The sequence below is a fragment of the Anomaloglossus baeobatrachus genome, chromosome 6, assembly GCF_048569485.1.
Source record: "Anomaloglossus baeobatrachus isolate aAnoBae1 chromosome 6, aAnoBae1.hap1, whole genome shotgun sequence".
NCBI classification, from domain to species: Eukaryota; Metazoa; Chordata; class Amphibia; order Anura; family Aromobatidae; genus Anomaloglossus; species Anomaloglossus baeobatrachus.
Window position 1 is genome coordinate 469,124,320 of NC_134358.1, and position 15,213 is coordinate 469,139,532.

Below are 15,213 nucleotides of genomic sequence, written 5' to 3' on the forward strand. Positions count from 1 at the left end.
TAGTATACTGAGGTGCAGTGTATGGGGGGATAGTGTACTGAGGTGCAGTGTGTGGGGGGGATATTGTACTGAGGTGCAGTGTGTGTGGGGATATTATACAGAGGCGCAGTGTGTGGGGGATAGTGTACTGAGGTGCAGTGTGTGGGGGGATAGTGTACTGAGGTGCAGTGTGTGGGGGGATATTGTACTGAGGTGCAGTGTGTGGGGGGATATTATACAGAGGCGCAGTGTGTGGGGGATATTATACAGAGGAGCAGTGTGTGTGTGGGAGAGATATTATAAAGAGGAGCAGTGTTTGTGTATGTGTGTGTATGTGTGTGTGTGAGATATCTTACAGAGGGGCAGTGTATGGGGATATTATACACAGGGATATCGTGTGGGGGTACACTGGGGGGCAGTGTGTGGGGGAATATTACAAATAGCGGCAGTGTGGGAGAGAGATTATGGAAAGGGGTGGTGTAGAGAGTGGTGTAGAGAGTATATTATGGAGAGAGGAGGTATAGGGGGTGCATTATTAATTTTCTAAGGGAAATGCTTATATTATACACATACACACACACACACACACACATATACGTTTTTCCAAGAATGGTGGTGAGTGTGGAGGGCTTGAGGGGTGGAGTCGGAGCTGGGGTGGGGTGTAATATCCATGGATACGGCATAAATGGTTGAAATCGGAAGACCTCTAAAAAAAGAGTGACAGGCGTGGTGACATTAATGTGGATTTGAGGTGCAGATTCTCCAGCACAAATTTGTAATTTATTGTACATTTGAAGAGATCAATTTTCTTAGGATATAAAAAAAGATGGCCTCCTGTCCTCGTTTGTTTCCTGGGAAACTGGGTAAAAAATCAGTAGGGGGGGCACCAAAGAGCAGTTTTGCACAGGGCACCATTCAGGTTAAGGCCGGCCCTGTATATATATATATGAGAGAGCGAGGTTCTGTGTTTTGCATGACCCATTCTTTGTGCAGCCAGTGACTTATATAGGTGTGTCTGATATGAAATACGGATCACAGTATTGCCGGCTGTAATTATTTTACACTTGGACCATCAGTAAAAAGTAAAAGGGATGCCAAATTGACTTTTTCTTTTTTCTGGAGAGTTTCTTAAAGAATCACGGACAGGAATGCCATTTTTTATGGACACATTAGATGAAAATAATAAATAGATGACATTATAAGTGATATACGTCTATAGGCCATATAAATGATGGCTGCATTCACTGTGAATAAAATGCAGTAATAAAATTATGTACACATTTATCCAGCTTTAAAAAAATAAATACAAACGCATCAATAATTTTTAATGCATAAGGGGCAAAAAGTGACCTATCTTTACGGACTGAGCAGGAATGTCTGGGCAGTTGGCCCCCAGCTGCCCGTATGTTACCCGTTTTCGCTGCGGACAGCACACGGACGGATTATACACTCATCATATGATTTTACTGCCTGTATTCTGATATTATTACCTGCTAACTAGATAGGACTGCGCCCAATATCCGGAACTGTTGCTCCCCAGACATTGGCATATTAATCTATTTTTAATTTACTCGCTTGCATTGATTAATTGCCACAGTGATTTACACAGATCACTATATATATAAATATGGTCCCATTATCTATACCTTTCACTTTCCCATCTCATTTTACTATGGGACCCTGTGATTTCTGGTTACATCCTATCCCTGTAATGTAATGACGGCTCTGCTCCACAATCTTTGTGATCTCCAGCGCCATCTGCTGGACTGTTAAAGGATTGCACCTAATCGTGCTTGTGACACAGCTGTGCACTGCTCACAGGAGTCATAAGACGGGCCGCTGCCAATCACTGCCGCTGTGGCGTTGGGGGTGAGGCTACCGCTGTGTGTAGTGTGAGGAAGGCCTGTAAGTAACGCAGTGGGTCCTGTGTGTGGGCACTGGGCATGCTGCTCTTGTTTATCAGCCTGCCCCCTTATGTGCAGTGTTCTACAGATTGTTGAGGGAGGAGGGGTGAGCGGTGCCGGAGATTGTCAGGGGAAGTGTACTATATGGCGCTTGCTTAGTGCTATAGGCAAGGAGATTGGGGCAGAGTGATTACTCCATCCCCAGCATCCTTTACTTTCCACACTAAGCCCCCATGCATGGTATGAGGCAATGCTGAGGTGCCATAGAGCTACACTCTGCAGATCTGGAGGGGGAATTCTGAAATGTTCTTTAACAAATGTGCTGTAGTTTTATCTTGACATCTCCTCCCATTTATTCACTGCCTGACTAGTGACCTGCCAGTCACACAAGGTTCAAGCCTCCATTCACTACACCCTAAAGCTAATCCAACCTGTACAGAATATAATAATGGGAGACCCTGTAGTAAGAGCTGATGCTTTATGTACTAATGGTGGACACTATATAATGAGGGACAATACTTTATGTAATAGTGGGGGACACTGTGTATAGTGAGGGACAAGGCTTTATGTGGTGAATCATAATACATAATGATAGGACAGTGCTTTATGTAGTAATTTTGGACACTATAATGAGGGACAATTCTTTATGCGATAGTGGAGGACACTATAATGAGGGACCAAATGCTTTTCTGCGATAGTGGAGGACCCTGATGATGGATGATTTATGTAGTAGTGGAGGATACTATATAATGGATGATGCTTTATGTAGTAGTGGACACTATAATGGACGAAGCTTTATGTAGTAGTGGAGGACGCTATATAATGGATGATGCTATATGTAGTAGTGGAGGACACTATATAATGACCGATGCTATATGTAGTAGTGGAGGACACTATATAATGACTGATGCTTTATGTAGTAGTGGAGGACACTATATAATGACTGATGCTATATGTAGTAGTGGAGGACACTATATAATGACTGATGCTATATGTAGTAGTGGAGGACACTATATAATGACTGATGCTATATGTAGTAGTGGAGGACACTATATAATGACTGATGCTATATGTAGTAGTGGAGGACACTATATAATGACTGATGCTTTATGTAGTAGTGGAGGACACTATATAATGACTGATGCTATATGTAGTAGTGGAGGACACTATATAATGACTGATGCTATATGTAGTAGTGGAGGACACTATATAATGACTGATGCTATATGTAGTAGTGGAGGACACTATATAATGACTGATGCTATATGTAGTAGTGGAGGACACTATATAATGACTGATGCTTTATGTAGTAGTGGAGGACACTATATAATGACTGATGCTATATGTAGTAGTGGAGGACACTATATAATGACTGATGCTATATGTAGTAGTGGAGGACACTATATAATGACTGATGCTATATGTAGTAGTGGAGGACACTATATAATGACTGATGCTATATGTAGTAGTGGAGGACACTATATAATGACTGATGCTATATGTAGTAGTGGAGGACACTATATAATGACTGATGCTATATATAGTAGTGGAGGACACTATATAATGACTGATGCTATATGTAGTAGTGGAGGACACTATATAATGACTGATGCTATATGTAGTAGTGGAGGACACTATATAATGACTGATGCTATATGTAGTAGTGGAGGACACTATATAATGACTGATGCTATATGTAGTAGTGGTGGACACTGAGGGATGATGGCTTATGTAGAAATGGAGGACACTGTAATAAGGGACATCATTTTAAACAATATAGTATATTCAAGCATACAGCAATAAACTACACAAAAATATATGTATATCAGCAGGAAGTAGTGAATAAAGCACATGTACTATTTGCAGTAATCCTGCATCATCTCTGCCCTCTTCCGCCTTAGATTATAATCACAGTAAGGCCAGGGTCAGGCTGTATAACTTGGACAATGCTCACATTGTGGTGCATGCACCAGCCGTGGCTCTCCTGATTTGAGCGTGACCGCTTCATGCATCATTATGCTGCCCTCACGCTTGGGTCAGGAGAGCCGCTGGCCAGTTCTCCGGTATTTTGATGCGAAAAGGATTTTTCTCAAGAAATTTCTTGAGTTTGAAAGATTACCGCACTTGTGGTCAAAAACCGCACCAATAACACACTGAAAACCACATGCGTATTTGATGCGTTTTTCTGCAGTTTGGTCCCGGCGTTATTTTATCATTATCTATGGCAAAAAACGCAGGTACCTGCAGAAAAGTGACATGCACATTCTTTTTCTCAAGAAATTCTGAACAAAGAGTGTTCTTGAGGGGAAAAAAATACGCAGTGCGCACTTTTTTTTGTTTGAGAAATTTCTGCAACAAAAACGCTGGTAAAAACTCAGTGTGTGAGCTAGGCCTTAGGCTGTGCGTGCACGCTGAATATTTGGTTGCAGACATTTTTGCATTGAAGCTGCATCTCCTAGCAGGAAAGTTGTTTTTTTTTTTTTTTTTTTTTTTCCCCCTTGCATGCTTCATGCATTTGGAGTGGATAAATGCTGACAAAATGCTGAAAGAATTGACACATTGTAGTTTTTCTGCAAAGGGGGGGGGGGGGGAATGTACATAAAACTTCAACATTTTCATGGACATTGCTGGCATGAGGATTTGCTTGCATGAAATGCACTGTGTGCGCATAGCATTGACTGTGTGACCCCTGGACCAAGACTGCATTCATGCTGTGACTTTTAACCAAAGTGATGTTGTGAGGCTACGTTTTTTTTGTTTTTTCTCCCCCTGTTACGTTGCACATTTACATTTTTCTTTCCCCATAGGAGACTTGAGCTAGCTCCCTCAAATTGGTATTGATTAAAATTGTCAGCTCAGCGTTTAAATAAACATGACAACAGTTTAATTCATTATTTATTTTTATTACCATCTCCCCAACCTGGCAAATCGCATTGTGCAGATCATTTTTACTGCACAATGACTACCATAAAAACAAGCAATGGTGTAAATCTCCCCACTACATCGTCCTTCCCTCTCTGACCACTTCATTAATTTTTTTTTCAGCACATGTGAAATTTGTCTCCCAATTTAAAAGTACATTATATGCTGAAATAATTGGTGGTATTCAGAGATGCAGTTTATTGGCTGTTCCTACCAAAGCAAGCCCTCATGCATCTATGGCAAAGGAAAGTGGAAAAAGTTATGAGAACATGTAAGTTACAAGACAATATCCAATTGGGAAAGCTATAGGAGCGAAACGCGTGTCAGGGCTGCATGCCGGGGTTCCCTTTGAACATTAATCATTTTATGGGTAAGATATGCACTAGGCACTTTATTGATATATTAATATTTGATATGTAACTAATTTGATGGCATATTTGTGTCTCTCAGTTGAACATTATAATCTTTGGCATGCTTTTGGTTTGTACATCCTAATAGAACTACCAAGTTTGGTGATTTGTTAGGACACTAATAGTCACAAAGACTTGAAATCCATGAGCGTAGATAAATAACTAATGGGTTTCTTACCTATGGTCTCACTTACCCCAAATTATTAATAGAATTTTTTTTGTGGAAACATGCTTGTTTTTTCCCTTCCCATGACAGCACCGTATGTGAGTGTATCCGCCCCCAGGAATAGTAAACCTTTCTGAAAATAAGAGGCTGCACCTCTCCAAAACCCCAGTGTGGTTTCCTGTTCCTGGAAGAGGATACTGAAGGCTACCTGGGGACGTTCTCCAGATGATCGGGGGTCAGGAGGTCTCTGGGATCCAGGTGTCACTGGTCACATGTACAGTCCTCTCCATGCCCAGCATCTCATGATCCAGGGGTTCCCTGGCTAACATCTGACAGTGGAGCCACGGGGGAGCCTGCAGGACTGGGGTCCTGGCTGGGGCTTGCTCCTCCATGTGCGGTGGCTGGATCACTGACCACTGGAGCCTTGGGGGTTTCGCCTTGCAGCATGGGTGCTGTGAGGCACCAGGTCGCCCGCCCTGTTGGCGCTTTGTCGCTGCGGCGGTTTTCAGTGCACAGTGCCGCACAAAAAGGTCAGGTTAGGGACCCACTCAAGAGGTTTGCTGTGGCGTGGCAGTGGGCTTGATACAATCTGATCAGAATGATAACAAAAGAACCTCATGTTCTATTTAATTTTTTTGCCTAGCGGCTTTAGATCATTGTATTTTTGGGATGTGCGATCCATGTCTTTTTCGTCATAGTGTAAAAATGTATTGTAGTACAATGTGAACATCAGACATTTTAATCATTTCTATGATACAATAAACAAGATATTTAGAACATAAAATATATTTATTGAAATACAACTTTAGAAGACAAAGTGTGTGTGTCTGTGTGTGTGTGTGTGTGTAATTTATATTTGTATTTCTTAACATGTTTTTGTAAACAGCTAAAATAAAACTTGTGTCACTGTCCAAATATTTCTGGACCTAACTGTATGATTATATATATATATATATATATATGCTGAAAGTGCACACTCCCAGCTGCAATATGAGAGTTTTCACATCCAAGTCGGAGAAAGGGTTTAGGAATCATAGCTCTAATGCATAGCCTCCTCTTTTTCAAGGGACCAAAAGTAATTGGACAAGGGTCTCTAAGGGCTGCAATTAACTCTGAAGGCGTCTCCCTCGTTAACCTGTAATCAATGAAGTAGTTAAAAGGTCTGGGGTTGATTACAGGTGTGTGGTTTTGCATTTGGAAGCTGTTGCTGTGACCAGACAACATGCAGTCTAAGGAATTCTCAATTGAGGTGAAGCAGAACATCCTGAGGCTGAAAAAAAAGAAAAAATCCATCAGAGATAGCAGACATGCTTGGAGTAGCAAAATCAACAGTCGGGTACATTCTGAGAAAAAAGGAATTGACTGGTGAGCTTGGGAACTCAAAAAGGCCTGGGCGTCCACGGATGACAACAGTGGTGGATGATCGCCGCATACTTTGGTGAAGAAGAACCCGTTCACAACATCAACTGAAGTCCAGAACACTCTCAGTGAAGTAGGTGTATCTGTCTCTAAGTCAACATTAAAGAGAAGACTCCATGAAAGTAAATACAAAGGGTTCACATCTAGATGCAAACCATTCATCAATTCCAAAAATAGACAGGCCAGAGTTAAATTTGCTGAAAAACACCTCATGAAGCCAGCTCAGTTCTGGGAAAGTATTGTATGGACAGATGAGACAAAGATCAACCTGTACCAGAATGATGGGAAGAAAAAAGTTTGGCGAAGAAAGGGAACGGCACATGATCCAAGGCACACCACATCCTCTGTAAAACATGGTGGAGGCAACGTGATGGCATGGGCATGCATGGCTTTCAATGGCACTGGGTCACTTGTGTTTATTGATGACATAACAGCAGACAAGAGTAGCCGGATGAATTCTGAAGTGTACCGGGATATACTTTCAGCCCAGATTCAGCCAAATGCCGCAAAGTTGATCGGACGGCGCTTCATAGTACAGATGGACAATGACCCCAAACATACAGCCAAAGCTACCCAGGAGTTCATGAGTGCAAAAAAGTGGAACATTCTGCAATGGCCAAGTCAATCACCAGATCTTAACCCAATTGAGCATGCATTTCCCTTGCTCAAATCCAAACTTAAGACGGAAAGACCCACAAACAAGCAAGACCTGAAGGCTGCGGCTGTAAAGGCCTGGCAAAGCATTAAGAAGGAGGAAACCCAGCGTTTGGTGATGTCCATGGGTTCCAGACTTAAGGCAGTGATTGCCTCCAAAGGATTCGCAACTAAATATTGAAAATAAAAATATTTTGTTTGGGTTTGGTTTATTTGCCCAATTACTTTTGACCTCCTAAAATGTGGAGTGTTTGTAAAGAAACGTGTACAATTCCTACAATTTCTATCAGATATTTCATACATCATACACACTAGAAGGTGGCCCGATTCTACGCATCGGGTATTCTAGAATTTACGTATTGTGTAGTTCATGTATGATTTTTGAGATGTGTATATAGAGATAGATATATCTCTGTGTATCTATGTTGTGTGTAGTTACCAAGTGTTTGTGTAGGGCGCTGTACATGTTCTGGGTGTGGCGGGGGGTGAGAGCGATGTTGTATGTGTGTTGCGCGGTTTGTGTGTTTTGAGGGGAGGTATGTTTTGTGCAATGTGTGTGTGTGTTGTGCGGTATGTGCGTATATTTGTGTGTTGGGGAGTGCGCAGCATGGGGGACACCTCCCCCCCCATCGTGCTCCATCCCCCATGCTGCGCACCCCATCTTGCTCCATCCTCCATGCTATAATAGTTCTCCTATTATACTCAGAGAGGAGTATAATAGGAGGACTATAATAGGAGGAGTAGTCCTCGGGGGAGAGGAGTATAATGCCTGCTCCCTGCACATGTGTACCGGGAGCCGGTGTACGCTGGTAACTATGATACACATCGGGTAACTAAGAGACCTTAGTTACCCGATGTGTATAATGGTTACCAGCGTTCACCGGCTCCGTCACGATCCCAGCAGCGCAAGGTTATGTCTGGCGATGCGTGCGGAGGGCTGGGGCGAGTGGCCAATCCATGCGGCGGGCGGGGCCAGGCCGAGGCGAGCGACCAATCCGTGGGGGGGGGCGGAGGCTAGGTGAGTGGCCAATCCGTGCGGGGGGGGGCGGGGCCATGGCGAGCCCAGTGGCCAATCAGCTTTGTGTCACCGTAAGGACACAATTTTGGAGCAATACAGACAGACACTTTATATATGTGATCTACTGTATATTACATATTGGGGATATATATATATATATATATATATATATATATATATATATATATATATATATATATATATATATATATATATATATATATATATATATATATATATATATATATATATATATATATATATATATAATTTGATTTTTCCCACATGATGCTTTTAATTCATGTTATCCTAGGCTAATACCTATAATAAGATATTTGTGGATATCAATGGACAATCCAAGTACAGTCGTGATTTAATTTGTACGAAAAAAGAGAACTACCAGAAGTCCTATATATTGCAAACACATATTTATTAAATTGATAAGAGACAGGAGATAGACACCACAGTGTTCGATTAAAACCAGTAACAAAAGGAACTGTGGATGATTATATATATATATATATAATATATAATTTCACATCATGGGCAGGTAGTAATTATACCCTTATTACACATCACAAGGTCTTTGTAGCATTATATACATATCTATGCCGTACCTAATCAGTACATATACAAAGATCCTTGTAATGTCAGGAAATTAATAAGCTTGTTGATAGAAAAGAAGGATCCGACCATATAATGTATAATATACAAACAGAATTATAATGTTATCACCTGGCAGAATTTATATGCAGATATAATAATAATAATAATAATAAGCTACCATGGATTACAGCTTATATAACTGCATATGGATTGCATATAATATGCTTATTACTAGGAAGGAAAGATATCCGACCATTTGTTATATAGTATAGGATATATAGTGCAATCACCCAGCAGAATATATATATATATATATATATATATATATATATATATATATATATATATATATATATATATATATATATATATATATATATATATATATATATATATATATATATATATATATATATATATATATATATATACTGATGTATTGATCCAAAACTACCATAGATTAAAGCTTGTATATCTCCATAGGGATTGTATGTAATAAATCCAACCACCAGGTGTCAGTAATGGCCCGCCATCCTGGGTTCCCAAAGAAATAAGGTTATAAGATAATGTAAGTACAATTACCTGCACCAGAATATGGTCAGTCACATCCAAGGACGCCCTACGCGCGTTTCGGCAATGCCTTTGTCCAGGGGCAAGAGCAGGATGGTAGCTGCAGCCTTTTATACTAATATCTGCATATCAGGAAGCGGGCAACTCCCGTGATGACGCATGTGTTGCCATGGCACTTCCCGCCGCGTCATGTGGGGGCGGCACCCGATACTATCACATGATCAGGATGACGTCTGTCCATAGAGATACGGCGGCCGGAGAGGGCCTGGGAAACCACCGCACGCATGCGTACTGAGTGCCCGTATACCGATATTAGACATAGACACTGCGATAAGCGTTATAACTATGCAGATATAATAGAACAATGCTGCAACATTGAACATTATATATATATATATATATATATATATATATATATATATATATATATATATATATTATAATTATAGGCAAGTACAGTCATTTAATAGACATTTGTATTTAAATGCATCTGTTGATCAAGAAAATCCATCATAAACAAACAATACATCTCCCATTAGCAATTACGATATATCAATATAGATGGGGATCTATACAGTGCATCAATTATATAAAACAATGTAAATACACTTTAGATATTCAATTAATCATACAGGTATTATCCAGAAGTTGACTGTAAACTGTTAAATTACTCCAAGTCGATCAAAAATAATTATCTCAAAGGTGAAATACGCCAATTAGATTACCACCCTAAGAAAAAAAAATAAAAACTATTAAAACTACGAAAGACAGTTACCGATTAACTCTAATACATATATAATATACACGTGCGTACATTATTAAACGCACATGTATCCACATAAACATTGGATTATAAAAATGGAGCAAAACTAAGGGTCTCATTGAGACCAGATGGATACACCGTGGACAACGTCCATATCCATCTGGTCTCAAGCTGGGCTAACCGTTTACCCAGATTACCACCTCTGATACCCATCTCTACCAAATCGATGCCTCGGACCATCAATAGAGCTCCATTTGCCTGGTGATGTTGTAAAAAGTATCGCGGAATGGTTTTTAATGTGGATGCGTCACTCACGTCGGGTGCCGCCAAAATACCCAATACATGTTCTATTACGCGGACTTTTAACCGTCTTGTTAACACAATGTAAATTTTTGGGCAGGGACAAGTGGCGTAATAGATTACACCCCGAGTATTACAATTGATTGTTTTAGTGATATCAAATGTCTTTGTCCCACTCGAATCTGTAAAAGATTGACATTTTACAATATTGGGACAGGCAACACAACCTCCGCAAGGGGCGCATCCCTTACCAACCACCTTCCTGTCCTTGTCCCATAGTGTCGTCTGTTGACCGTCGTAGTGACTACGCACTAAATGGTCTCTCAAATTTTTTGATCTACGAAATGTAATTAAAGGTCTAATGGGAATAATTTTTGCCAAAATCGGATCAGCCTGTAATATAGGCCATGCCCGCTCCAGACACTTCTGCATGGATTCAGAGTGAAAGTTCGTAATTAATCGAATTTTATCACTAGATTGTTCTTTCTTTGGAGTATAGCAGGGCATGTCTAGTAGAATACTTTGCTCTATGATATGCACATTTCCATATTCTCTTACTATACCCACGTTCTCTAAATCGGGCAATGAGGTCTGTTGACTGTCTTTCAAAGTCGGCGTCTGTAGAACATACACGCCGTAGTCTTAGAAATTGTCCAGTTGGAATCGCATTCACCATAAATTTCGGGTGGAAGGAGGATGCATGGAGTAATACATTAGCAGCAGAAGGCTTTCTATATAGATCCGTTTGTATAACATCCTGCTCATCTCTTTAATGTCACGTCTAGGAACTCTATCAGATCATATGACCATTGATACGTAATCTTAATATTTAAATCATTAACATTAAGATAGCTCATAAACTGATGCAATTCATCAGGAGTCCCCTGCCAGATCAGAAAAATGTCATCGATGTACCGCGCCCAAAAAAGGACGCGGTCCATCGATGACTCCTGATCTGACAGGAGGAGGTCCCTCTCCCACAGCCCCAGGAACAGATTAGCGTAAGATGGTGCGTATGATGCGCCCATTGCTGTACCCTGGAGCTGCAGGTAGAAGGACCCCTTAAATGTGAAGAAATTATGCATCAATGCAAATTCCAGAAGTGACATGAGGAAATTGCTGGTGGATCTCGGCACATTTGATGTGTCTAAAAAGAATTTAGTAGGCCGTAGACAGTCTACGTGTTTAATGCTAGTATAAAGAGACTCTATCTCTAGTAACCATAGGGGTATCTTTACCAAGGTGTAAGCCATCCACCTTTCTGAGAAGATCACCGGTATCCTTCAGAAAAGATGGAAGGCACTCCACCATCGGTTGAAGATAAGTCGATCCACTTGTTAACATTCTCCAAATAATTGCCGCACCCTGATATAATAGGGCGGCCAGGAGGTGTTTCCATGTTCTTGTGCAGTTTAGGCAACAAGTAGAAAGTTGAAATAGATGGTTCTTTATCTGTAAAGCAGTAGCCAGATTTTCGGTGATAACTTTGTCATTTAGCCCCACCCCAATTATATCTAATAGTAGTTGTTTAAATTTCAATAGGGGATTAAAAGTAAGCCGCTTATAACATGTTGTATTATGTAATTGACGAAAAGCTTCCTTTTCATACATTGGAGTGGGCCAAATGACAACGTTACCACCTTTTATCTGCTGGTTTAATAACCACTCCGGCTAATTGTTGTAATTCACGTAGGCGCGTCCGTTCCCCCTTTGACAAATTATCATGAGTGATATTCTTGGGAATTTTTTTGAAATTCTTTTGACACAATTTTGTACAAATCCACATTAGTGGATGTGGAGAGGGGAGGAAATTTAGTTGACTTTGACGCAATACAAGGCGGGATCTTACCTCCCTCCCCTGATGAATGCTCAATAGACAATTCCTCCAGAATTTTCAAGGCCGATTGTTCCTTTTCTGATGGAAACAAAGAACATAGTGTCTCGTCATAGTGTTTTTTAAAAATCAAGGACCGTGCAAATTAATGTAAGTCTTTAATGGCAATAAATTCATTAAAGCCCATAGTGGGGGAGAAGGAGAGGCCCCTAGCCAGCAGCGACAAGTCAAACGGGGAAAGATTAAGAGAACTCAAATTAATTACCTTTGACTTATCATCATTCCCAGTTCTAGATTGGTATCGTTTGTAGGATCGATAATTGAAGTTCCCGGTAACATTTCTCCATATCACAGACCGTGTAATTCTAGTGCTGGATTGACTATCAGAGGAGTCACTTAGGGATGTGACAGATGTTGATGAATGAAATTCATCACTTGGTTTTGCTATCACAGGAAATTGTTTCCAATTATAGATCTTTTTCTGCATAAGATCAGATTGATCTCTTCTAACTTTGGAGGATTGAGTCTCATGAATTTTTTTAACTAGATTATAAAGTTTCTTTCCCATGGACGTCTCACACTCATTTAACTTATCTTCAGGGCACATTGACTTAAAGTTGGCTTGTTGTAATTCCAACTGTTGGTCCAATTTAGCTATAGAAGCAGTATTAAGATCCACCAACAACTTCATCAAAGTATTTGAACAGGTGTTGCAAGCCTCATCCCATTGTGAAATAAAGGACTCGTCTTCGACAGGAAAACTGGGGTAACACTTATACGTAGCTGTGGTATCAAATGTAATGTGATATACTTCTCAAGGAACATGCGATTCCACCACAGTTTAGTACGTTTAATCAGAGCTCTCTGAATATCTCCAAATAGGGCATCGAAATCTTGTCGATCATCACTCATCGGTAACGTGGTAGAAGATCCACCAAATACCTTATCAATTTGCTGTAGCCAGGTACTTTCCCTAGCTTTGTAGTCCATTTTAACCAATAAAAAACCTGTGCAAAACACAGAAGCAGTTATATATAATTTATAATTATATTTGGCAAGTGATTTACCCACATGATGCTTTTAATTCATGTTATCCTAGGCTAATACCTATAATAATATATTTGTGGATATCAATGGACAATCCAAGGACAGTCGTTATTTAATTTGTACGAAAAAAGAGAAAACGACCTGAAGTCCTACATATTGCAAACACATTTATTAAATTGATAAGAGACAGGAGATAGACACCACAGTGTTCGATTAAAACCAGTAACAAAAGGAACTGTGGATGACCATATACAACAAGCTTATTAATTTCCTGACATTACAAGGATCTTTGTATATGTACTGATTAGGTACGGCATAGATATGTATATAATTCTACAAAGACCTTGTGATGTGTAATGTGGGTATAATTACTACCTGCCCATGATGTGAAAATTGTCTATATGGTTGTTATATATATATATATATGGTCATCCACAGTTCCTTTTGTTACTGGTTTTAATCGAACACTGTGGTGTCTATCTCCTGTCTCTTATCAATTTAATAAATATGTGTTTGCAATATATAGGACTTCTGGTCATTTTCTCTTTTTTCGTGTATATTACATATTGTATAACATATTTACAATGTATTTTTTTTTTTTTTTTTTTTTTGTGTTCTAAAGTTGTATTCCAATGAATATTTTATCTAAATATCCTGATTATTGTATCATAGAAATGATTAAATGTCTTATGTTCACATTGCACTACAATAATTTTTTTCACTTGACTATAAACAATATACTAAATGTTATTTAGTATGTTTTTGTTGGTTCCTCGTGTCGGTACCGGCGGGCTACAACCCTGTCTCGGTCCACCTCTGTTCTGCCGAGCCGTATTCTTGTCTCCTGCTGACGTAGACCACCGTCTGCCTCCTAGCCAGTGGCACCAGGGCTCCAACCCTGGCACCGTTCAACTTGAACTTTCCTGCTGGAGCTACACTTGGCTCCAGCCCACACTCCTCTCCAAACTGAACTTCAAGTTTCACTGCTTGTTTTCCTGCCCCAGGCTGTCTAGACCCCTGGGTGGGCGTGTCCCAACCTCCTGGTCACGCCCACTGCTGTCTCTTTCCCTAAGGCCCCTTTCACATGTCAGTGATTCTGGTACGTTTTTTTTTTTTTTTTTTTTTTTTTTTTAAACTTACCAGAATCACTGACATACGCAGACCCATTATAATGAATGGGTCTGCTCACACGTCAGTGATTTTTCACTGCACGTGTCTCCGTGCGGCGTACCCGCCTGTGCGTGATTGCCGCACGGAGACATGTCCATTTTTTTTTTTTCTGGCATCACTGATGTTCCACGGACCACGCAGTGGTGTGGTCCGTGAAACACGTGCCAGAAAAAACATGCTTTTAAAATAAAAATCATTTTTACTCACCCGGCGTCCAGCGATGTCCTCTGCAGCCCGTTCTCCCTACTGCTTCTGAGCCGGCTCATTATTGTCGCGCATATTCATTATGCGCGACACAGCCGACCCGGAAGCAGCTGCTGCGGGGGTCAGCGCCGGCCGGATGCTGCACCACAGGAGAGAGCAGCACCATGGACAGCGGGGAGCGCGCACAGGTGAGTTGTTTTCTAAGTGCAATCACGGGCCACGGAGAACGGATTGCACTTAGACAACC

At 40.6% G+C, this 15,213-nt stretch overlaps 1 protein-coding gene across 1 annotated transcript in view; it reads left to right on the forward strand.

Annotated features, from left to right (window-relative positions):
* Nucleotides 1-1,775: 1,775 nt before the first annotated feature.
* Nucleotides 1,776-15,213, forward strand: part of CPVL (carboxypeptidase vitellogenic like) — a 137,341-nt gene continuing 123,903 nt past the window's right edge. The window contains exon 1 of the mRNA XM_075316680.1: nt 1,776-1,884. The gene's annotated coding sequence lies outside the window, so the exon portion shown is untranslated. The remainder of the gene's footprint in view (nt 1,885-15,213) is intronic.